Source organism: Fundulus heteroclitus, unplaced genomic scaffold (genome assembly GCF_011125445.2).
Source record: "Fundulus heteroclitus isolate FHET01 unplaced genomic scaffold, MU-UCD_Fhet_4.1 scaffold_806, whole genome shotgun sequence".
In the NCBI taxonomy this organism is placed as follows: domain Eukaryota; kingdom Metazoa; phylum Chordata; class Actinopteri; order Cyprinodontiformes; family Fundulidae; genus Fundulus; species Fundulus heteroclitus.
Window position 1 is genome coordinate 551 of NW_023397259.1, and position 9,790 is coordinate 10,340.

The 9,790-nt window shown below is 47.1% G+C and overlaps 1 pseudogene; it reads right to left on the reverse strand.

The window, feature by feature from the left end:
• Window positions 1-8,061: 8,061 nt before the first annotated feature.
• LOC105923617 lies at window positions 8,062-9,434 on the reverse strand (annotated as a pseudogene).
• Window positions 9,435-9,790: the final 356 nt, after the last annotated feature.

Consider the following 9,790-nt stretch of genomic DNA (forward strand, 5'->3'; position numbering starts at 1 on the left):
GTTTAATTGTACTGTCCCTGTCAAATATAAAATAATAATAATAATAAAAAATCCCACCAACAAGCCAGGAAAAACTATTGAGAACTACATGAAGGATCTCAATTTAGTGGAGATTTGGAGACAACTTCATCCGAATAAGACAGAATACTCGTCTTTATCAAGTGCCTCAAAACCTATTCACGAATAGACTTCTTTTTGGTCTCCTCCAGTTTATTATCTACGGTTCAAAAATGCTGGTATGAAGCTATACTACTTTCTGATCATGCCCCAGCTATTTTATCAATAAAATTACCAAATTACTGCCGGCCTTCTACTCCATTTCGACTTCAAACTAAATGGTTTAAGTCTCAGGAGTTTTGAGGAATTCTTAAAGAGAAAATAACTATTTCATCTTTAATACAACCCAAACCAGTTCATGAATAAAATGGGAGGCCTTTAAGGCCTATATCAGGGGGGAAATAATAAGTTTATACGGGGCATAAATCTAAACTACATCTGAATAAGCTAAAAAACATTAAAAAACAAATCATATATCTATATCATTCGTGACGCTGACAAACATAGGAGACTTCTTTTGCTAAAAACGGAATACAATGAGCTCACTACCAACAAAATTGCAACTAATTTACTGTGGTTTAAACAATCATATTACGATCTGGGTGAGAAGGCAGGTAAACTCTTAGCTTGGAGGCTTAAAAAGTTACAAACAAATCGGGCCATAAATTCAATCAAATTAGATAATGGTGTAAATTTGGTAGATCCAAAAAGTATAAATGATGCATTTTACATATTATGAAAACTTATATACATCCCAATATCTATATAACACAAATAAACAGAAGCAGTTTCTGGACCAACTTCAATTTCCAACTCTATCAGAAGAGAGTAAGAATACTTTGGATGAAAAGCTGAGTATTGAAGAACTTAAAATGGCCTTAAGCCATATGAATTCGGGCAAAGCACCTGGCCCCGATGGCCTTCCAATTGAACTTTACAAGAAATTTCCAGATAAACTACTGCCACATCTACTTGAAGCGTTCAATGAATCGTATGAAAAGGCATCCTGCCCCCATCGATGCGACTGGCAACTATTTCCCTCTTGTTAAACCAGGTAAATCGCCAACAGAAAGGGGGTCATATAGGCTCATTTCTTTAATGTCTTGTGACACAAAAATTTTGTGCAAGTCTCACGCTCGAAGATTTGAAAGTCATATTCTTGATTTAATCTCGAATGACCAAAATGGATTTGTAATTGGACGCCAAGCCTTTCACAATACCCGCCGATTGCTAAACATACTTTATGCAAAACAGTCTGCTATGGACCATGCCTTTCTGTCACTAGATGCTGAGAAAGCTTTTGACAGGATCAAATGGAGTTATCTCTTTGATGCCCTTAAGAGATTCAGACTGGGAGAAAAATATTAAAAATGAATCCGACTACTATATACGGAGCCAGTGGCTAAAATTGCAACAAACGGTCAACTTTGGACGCGTATTAGCCTCTGTAGATCGACGCAACAGGGATGCCCCCTGTTCCCCCTCCTTTACTGTTTGCCATTGAGCCACTTGCCATGGCAATACGTAAATCCCCTGAGATCACCGGCATTCAAGTTGGAGAGGTGGAACACCGGTTGTCTCTTTTTGCAGATGATATTGTTTTGTTTTTAGCTAATCTGAAAGATTCTATCCAGGCTGTTGATAAAATTCTGAAGGAATTTGGTGAATTCTCATGTTACAAAGTGTTCCACGGCCAGGACGAAAACCACACTGCTGCTCTCCTGAATCCGAGGTTCGACTATCCGACGGACCCTCCTTTCCAGAACCCCTGAATAGACCTTACCAGGGAGGCTTAAGAGTGTGATTCCCCTGTAGTTAGAACACACTCTCCGGTCCCCCTTTTTAAATAGGGGGACCACCACCCGAGTCTGCCAATCCAGGGGAACTGCCCCCGATGTCCACGCAATGTTGCAGAGCCGCGTTAACCAACACCCCCCACAACATCCAGAGCCTTAAGGTACTCCGGGCGAATCTCATCCACCCCCGGGGCCTTGCCACCGAGGAGCTTTTTAACAACCTCGGCAACCTCAGCACCAGAGATGGGAGAACCTGACCCAGAGTCCTCAGGCTCTGCTTCCGCAATGGAAGACGTGTTGATGGGATTAAGGAGGTCTTCGAAGTATTCCGCCCACCGAAACACAACGTCCCGAGTCGAGGTCAGCAGCACACCACCCCCACTGTAAACAGTGTTGGTACTACACTGCTTCCCCCTCCTGAGACGCCGGATAGTGGACCAGAATCGCTTCGAAGCCGTACGGAAGTCTTTCTCCATGGCCTTTCCGAACTCTTCCCACGCCCGAGTTTTTGCCTCGGCGACCAGCCGAGCCGCCTGCCGCTTCGACTGCCGGTACACATCAGCTGCTTCCGGCGTCCTACAGGCCAAAAAAGCCCGATAGGACTCCTTCTTCATCTTGACGGCTTTCCCCTCACCGCTGGTGTCCACCAGCGGGTTCGAGGGTTTGCCGCCGCGACATTGCACCGACAACCTTGGCGCCACAGCTCCGACTACCGCCTCAACAATAGAGGCGCGGAACATGGTCCATTCAGACTCAATGTCCCCCGCCTCCCTCTGGACGTGTTTAAAGTTCGGTGGACGGAGTAACGCTCCGCCTCACAAGGGGACTCCTCCAGACGTTCCCAGCAAAACCCTCACAGTACGTTTGGCCTGGCCAGGTCGACCAGCTTCCTCCCCCGCCATCAGAGCCAACTTCACCACCAGGTAGTGGTCGGTGGAGAGGCTCCGTGCCCCTCTCTTCACCCGAGTGTCCAAGACATACAGCCGCAGATCAGATAAAACACAGACAAAGTCGATCATTGAACTGCGACCTAGGGTGTCCCTGGTGCCAAGAGCACATATGGACACCCTTATGCTTGAACATGGTGTTTGTGATGGACAATCCATGACGAGCACAGAAGCCAACAACAAAACACCACTTGAGTTCAGATCAGGTGGGGCCATTCCTCCACACCAACGCCCTCCAGGTCCCACTGTCATTGCCCACGTGAGAGTTGAAGTCCCCCAGCAAAAACGAGGGGAGTCCCCAGGAGGGGCACTCTCCAGTACCCCCTCCAAGACTCCAAAAAAGGTGGGTAATCTGAACTGCCTGTTTGCCGCTAAGCGCAAACACAGTCAGAACCCGTCCCCCCACACGAATGCGGAGGGAGGCCACCCTCTCATTCACCCGTGGAAAAACCCCAATGTGCAAGGCACCGAGATGGGGTGGCAAACAGTATGCCAACCCCAGCTCGGCGCCGTCTCACCATGGGCAAACTCCAGAGTGGAAGAATGTCCAGCCCCTCTCAAGGAGACGGGTTCCGGAAGCCAGAGCGGTGCGTCGGGTGAGTCTGACTATCTCTAGTCGGAACCTCTCAACCTCGCGCACAAGCTCAGCTCCTTCCCCACCAGAGATGGTGACATTCCACGTCCCAAGAGCCAGCTTCTGCAGCCGAGGATCGGAACGCCAAGGTCCCCGCCCTCTACTGCTACCCGTTACACAATGCACAAACCCGACCCCTTTGGCCCCTTCGACAGGTGGTGAGCCCGTCGGAAGGGGACCCATGTCACCTCTTCGGGCTGAGCCCGGCCGGGCTCCATGGGCAAAAAGCCCGGCCAACCAGAGACGCTCGCCAACGTGCCCCACTTCCAGGCCTGGCTCCAGAGTTGGGGCCCCGGTGGAGCGTCCGGGTGAGGGAACACGAGGTTCCAATAATCGTACTCATCATACGGGGCATTTTGGGCTGCGCTTTGTCTGGTCCCTCACCTAGGAACCTGTCTGCCTTAGGTGACCCTACTAGGGGCTTAAAGCCCCTGAACAGCATAGCGCCTAGGATGATTGGGACACTCAAACCCCTCCACCACGGTAAGGTGGGCAGCCCAGGGAGGGGCTGCCCACCTACTACTGCGTGTCGTATTTATTTATTTTATTTTATTCCTTTTTCAGAATAGTTCAATACAACTGCAGTACTCAGAAGACAACAGCAGATGGCAGCATAACAGCCTCTCCATTAATAACAATCGAACCATTTACCGCTGATGTGTTTTTCATTTAGTAATTTTTTTTGCTATTATTTTTTGTTTAAAACCTTGATTAATTACAAACATGGTAAAGGAGGCTGCAGTTCCCCCCCCCGCCACCGAAAGCTAATAATATTTGGTTTATTTTCACAGCTACAACCCTCCCGGTCGTCTCCAGCCAGGACGCGTGCCTCATTGATGCGCGAGATGCCAAAGCTCCTTTCCGAGACTGCAATGAGAGCACTTCTGGGGTATCTCGGAATTGCCCAGGACAAGCAGTTTGGTTAAACATGTAGTAATTTAAGTTACCCTAAGCAGTGTAAGATTATCAGACCTTTATTTTGTGTTAATCTGGGTTGTATTGTTTTGTGTTTGTTAAACCCCATGTCTTTTTGTAATAAAATCACCTTTTTTATACTACTTTCTCTGGACACATTTTTATGTTACCTGCCCCTGAACCCCTAGACCTTGGGGTCGTAACACTACCCTTTCTGCCCACGGCCATTGTACTTCCTCCCTCAGGGCCCTCTGGCCGCCATCCGGTGTGCAAGTGGCCGCGGGAAACCAGCCCCGGGGAGAGCACGGAAGTGGGCGCTTTTTTCCAGGAGTTTCCTGTGACATTGCCAGGACAGGCGCCCACAAAGAAGCAAGAGGCGAGAGAAGGGCTTCTCCGCGGACAGGGCGCTGTACGACAGCTGGAGGATTCATCAGCGAAAGCTCATACGGACACACCTACTCTGTAAGTACTCAAAGCGCTCAAAATAGCCCAGTCGCACTCACTAACGCGCTCACATTCATTCGCTGATATGCAGATCGTTAGGCACCCTCGGGTTGCAATCAAAACTTAATGTTTTTTTTTCCAAGTACAAATGCTTCCACAAGCTCTACGCTGTAATGGGAAAAAAAGAAATATCCAAATATTAAGCCTGATGTAAATGAGGGCACTGTTATGCATGTTTTGGCTCTGTTTTTTTCTGATTCTGATTGTAACCGCAAACGTGGGTGGTTTACCCTTGTTTTCTCCAAGCCTACTGGACCCGACAAAAGCCCTCTGTTCACAACGGTCCAGGGTTACATCAGGAGCTCTGGCTGGAACTCCAACTGCGTCTCTGCCCGGGAGGGTCGTAGAGGGCTGGACTCTGCCACCTAAAGTGGACCTGAGAAAGGACTCAGACCTGATAGGGCACATAAAAACAACATAGCTGGCCCAGACTACCATTGCGGAGAGCAAAATGCCCAGAGCAGGCAATGGTGGGTCAATGTTACATGGCTGTTTGGTCTCCCATTGTGAGGGGCGTTAAAATTCTCTGATGCATTAATCCAGACAGTGTGCCGTTTACAAAAGTGACCGTGTTTTCACTCCTCCACACATAGGGGGTCTTTGCCACGAAGGACTTCGCCAGGAACACCGTTGTCTGCGACTACAATGGACCGGTAGTTGGCGCCGAAGAGGGCAGGCGCGTGCTGGAGGCACTGCAAACCCAGCGAGGGGAGCTACATCTTCTTCTTCAAGGCCGGGGAGCAGAAGCTTTGTGTGAATTCACAAGTGGCGCCTTGCCAATGCCACCCAGACAAAGCCACCTATGGGAGGATGATCAACCACTCCACCAAAAAACTAAACGTCAAATGGATGGTATTCAATGTCCCAGGGGAGGCCCTCCCCGTGCTTCTCATTAAAGCCGCACGGGACAAAGGCTGGTGAGGAACTCCTTATTGACTATGGGGTGACCCAAAGGTAATTTGGTGGGGAGGCTCAGGGTCTCTCGTGGCTGGACAGTTAAACGTAGCTCCCCCAGTCTAACCCTCTCACACACAGCTAAGTTTTGTGTGTGTGTGTGTGTGTTTCTGCAGAGGTTGCAGTGGTTTCATTTGTTTCTGTTATATTTTATTTATTGAATAATATAGTAAATAAACCGTTTTCATTCCTTCCATTTTCTCCTAGCTCATGTTTGAACATTACCCCTGCCCTGCCATTCTCAGCTCCGCAATACAGCAAACCTCAGTGTGCTATAGACCTCTTTGAGAACCCCCATTCCTCCAACTGACCAGTCAAAGGCCTGCGTGGACGGGTTTTACAGGTTGAGTGATGTGCAGCCCCCGAGAAGCCCTCAGCCAAAACAGTTAACACGGATGCCGCTACGGAGCAGCCCTAGGTAGCTGCCTGCTGCTCCCCAGGGATGAGTTAAATGCAGAAGGCACATTTCGTTGGAAAGTACAATTGTAATGACAAAGTTTCCTTATTTTAAGGTAAAAGATACACAAATCTGGTTGATTTAAAAAAAAAAAAATCTTAGGCCCACCCCTTGATACTTATCCCTTAAGCTAAAGTCAAAGACCTCATGACCTAGCACATATACACATAATCCGATATCTAAGATGAAAGGGGAAATATGTTTATAAGGTTCATATTTAATGAATTTATGTGATCTGGTTGTTCTGATACTAATATAAAACAGTGTTACACGGACAAATAAATCTTACTGACTGGATGCCTGGAATCTCTGCCCAACACTGACACTAGACACACCAGAGGGGGTGGTTTTGAGCCAGAGATGCTTTGAGGTCCATGTCTGTCCCTTTCCAAGCAAGGACCAGAAGACAGAGGAAGCCGATATGTAGAAATGAGCCTGGTAATAACGTCCCGCAGAGGATGTTCATATTAACACATAAGCATATTGGATTTTACACTTTATTTTGAGAAGTGTATTTACTGTTTTCATTTTTAATCAAAATATTTGTGGAGCACATTTCGTGTCCACTCCTCATCCAGTGTTCCCGTCGTGTCTTATTTTGATGAAGCACTTCAGTTGACGATGATAGTGGGTCCTGATGTGCAAGTCGGTCATCGAATCTGGATGAAGGTCGTGGGGCAAAATACTTATTGAACCATCTAGTTCAATAAGTATTTATTGAGTTTACTATTACAACACACAATAGAACGTCAGACGGCGACGTAAAGCAGACCGCATCACCAAATCGCCCCTCAGGAAGGGCACATTCTCCTCCTCCACTGTTCCAGCAGTGTTGTATTTTGATGAGTGGATAGATGCTTCCTCTATGAACCTTTGCAGAACAGCACTCCAACAACGGCCAAACACACCTGGATTAAACCGTATAAGCATTACATATTAAGAATAACATCAAGATAAGTCTACTAATGTCCTACAAACAAGGTACAAACCTTGTTAACAAATGATATCTGCTGACTTAAATGGCTGCCGAATTTGATTAACAAAAAAAGACTGTCTTGACTGTCTAAGTTTATATTGTTTTGTTTTTTATCTTATAAAAATTATTAATAGCATATGTCCAATGGTAGTTTTGCTGCATTTGAATTGTATTTTGAATTTCTCTAGGTAACAGGTAAGCAGCCATAAATACCCCGTACGATTAGAAGGTAAGTATGTATGTTGGTTTCCAATGCACAATCCATCCATGTATAATAAAATGCTTCACAAACCAGGTCTGGCTCTTCTTTTCTGTCAAATATAATGTTCATTCTGTGAAAATCTCACTCTTATTGCGTTTTGGGGTTTCCCCCACACGACAAGCTTAGCATAGTGAATTAAGCATTGCTACCTCTCAATCAGTCCTTCTTGGTGGACGTTTTCTGGACAAGTCTAACCAACCGATAACACCTATGCGGTGTCAATAGCAACTGGACTTTTTTCTGAAGGTTTGAAGACGTTTTCAACGTTTGAAGATGTCTTCAAACCTTCGGAAAAACAAGTCTAGGTTTTTTTACCCTTTTTTTTTTAATGACCATGACCTGGATGAGAATCTTCACCACCGGTATTAATAATAATAATATTCATAATCAAACAGGTGTAATTGCATAACACTGAACCATTGAGAAACTGATGATAAATAAAATCTCATTGCAGGCAAAGTTTTTTCTTTAATTAAACAAATCAAAAAACAAAATTTAAATCAATAAAAAAAGAATAATAAATAGAAAAAGTCAGTCTCTGGTTGTGATCGAACAGGGATCACAGCGGCGAGCTGGGTAGCGACCCGTGCTCTTTCTTCTCCTCGCGCTCTTTCTCTCCTCCGCTCATCCAGGGGTGAGAGAGGATTGCCTCCAGAGAAGGGTGGTCCTCGGGCCGAAAGGAGAGACACCAGCAAATCAGAGCCTGGCATTCTGCAGAGGACGGGAACCGAGTCAGCACGTGTCAACACAAGTCAATAAAGCGGGCGTCTGCAGGGGTGGGTCCATTGCTCACCTTCCGAGATGGGACACGTGAACAAAGGCGTGGCCTCGGCGATCTCCCGGTCGAGCTCGAACGGGGTGTTTCCACACACCATGTCGAAAAGCTGCACGCCGAGCGACCAGACAGTGAGTGGGATGGCATGGTAGGTCTGGTCCTGGACCCACTCTTGAAAACTGTAGAACCGCGTACCTGCACAGAGCGAAACACATCAGAAACCCTTCCACTTTCACCGTTGTCGTGGGGTTCGTCGGCTGAGCTTTGCACCTTCAAAGTCGTCGTACGACCGTCTTTCAGCAGCGCCCCGGATCCATAGTCATGAGCCTGACCTCCATCTCTGTGTTCACCACAATGTTCTCGTCCTTGATATGGAGGTGCACGTACCTCAGCATCTGGACCACTTGCCTGAAGAACCTGAGGGGGCGGGTGCAAAGACGGGGCGTTAACAAGGAGCCGGCAGAGGACCCGCAGGCACACGTTACCACAGTAGCTGCAAGAGGCACACCTGAGCGCGAGACGTTCAGGCAGCGTGCCTCGCTCTGTGATAAAATCAAAGAGATCCTGGCACTGGGCCGGCTGCTCCGCGATCAACAGGAAGCCCCGCCCCTCCACCTCCAACCAGTCTAGGATCACACCGCTTTGACCCTCAAGTTCAGAGAGTCGCTGCATCAGAGCGATCTCCAAGGGTACAGGCCTTATTGCTCCGGGCTGTAGGGAAAGAGTTGCACTGAGTCATTGATTCATAAATCATCGAAACAAGAGAGAGAAGAAGCTAGAGCAGCAGGATGTGATGTGGCGAGCAAACAAGCTCATTTCAGCTTCTCTGTGCTTTTCCTGAGAAAACTTTGGCCTGGAGTATTGTCTGCAGGTGTTTGTATAACTCTCTTACTGGGGCAGATCACTATGGGGAAATCCAATAACAATGACGTAATCCCCATCCCCCTGCAGCTGTGGTTCCGCCGCCTGTGCAGTGGACTGGTTCCGGAGGAAAGAAGCGTACTCACCAGCTCGACCCACTCCTTGACCAGCTCCCTGGAGATCACCTTGATGGCGACTGGGAGTCCATCTGACAGCCGCTCCTCAGAAATCACCCAACTAAAGCCGCCTCTGCCGAGCGGAGGTCCGCAGAGGTACCGGTGCGCTGCAGACCTTGGCTGAGGGACAGAACCACGACACAATCAGAACTGGACCAAAACTGGAGGCCTCTGGCATGTCAAATAGTGAAATACTAACAGTTAGCCAACTTATCGGTACAATCTGTGTTCAGGAACTAAAAATAACAATCACCTCATAAAAAAGTATTGTGAAAAACATCAATGTAAAACAAATGTGTTATTATTACATAAGAAGAAAAATTACTTCATAACAATGAGACCATAATTTTAAGAATTTAAGAATTCTAGCACTTTCCACTTGTAATTTACATACATATATACACACGCATTATATACATATATACACACACACATGGCAGGGCTTTGGTGCTGTTGGGTCCGGGCAGAAATACGGA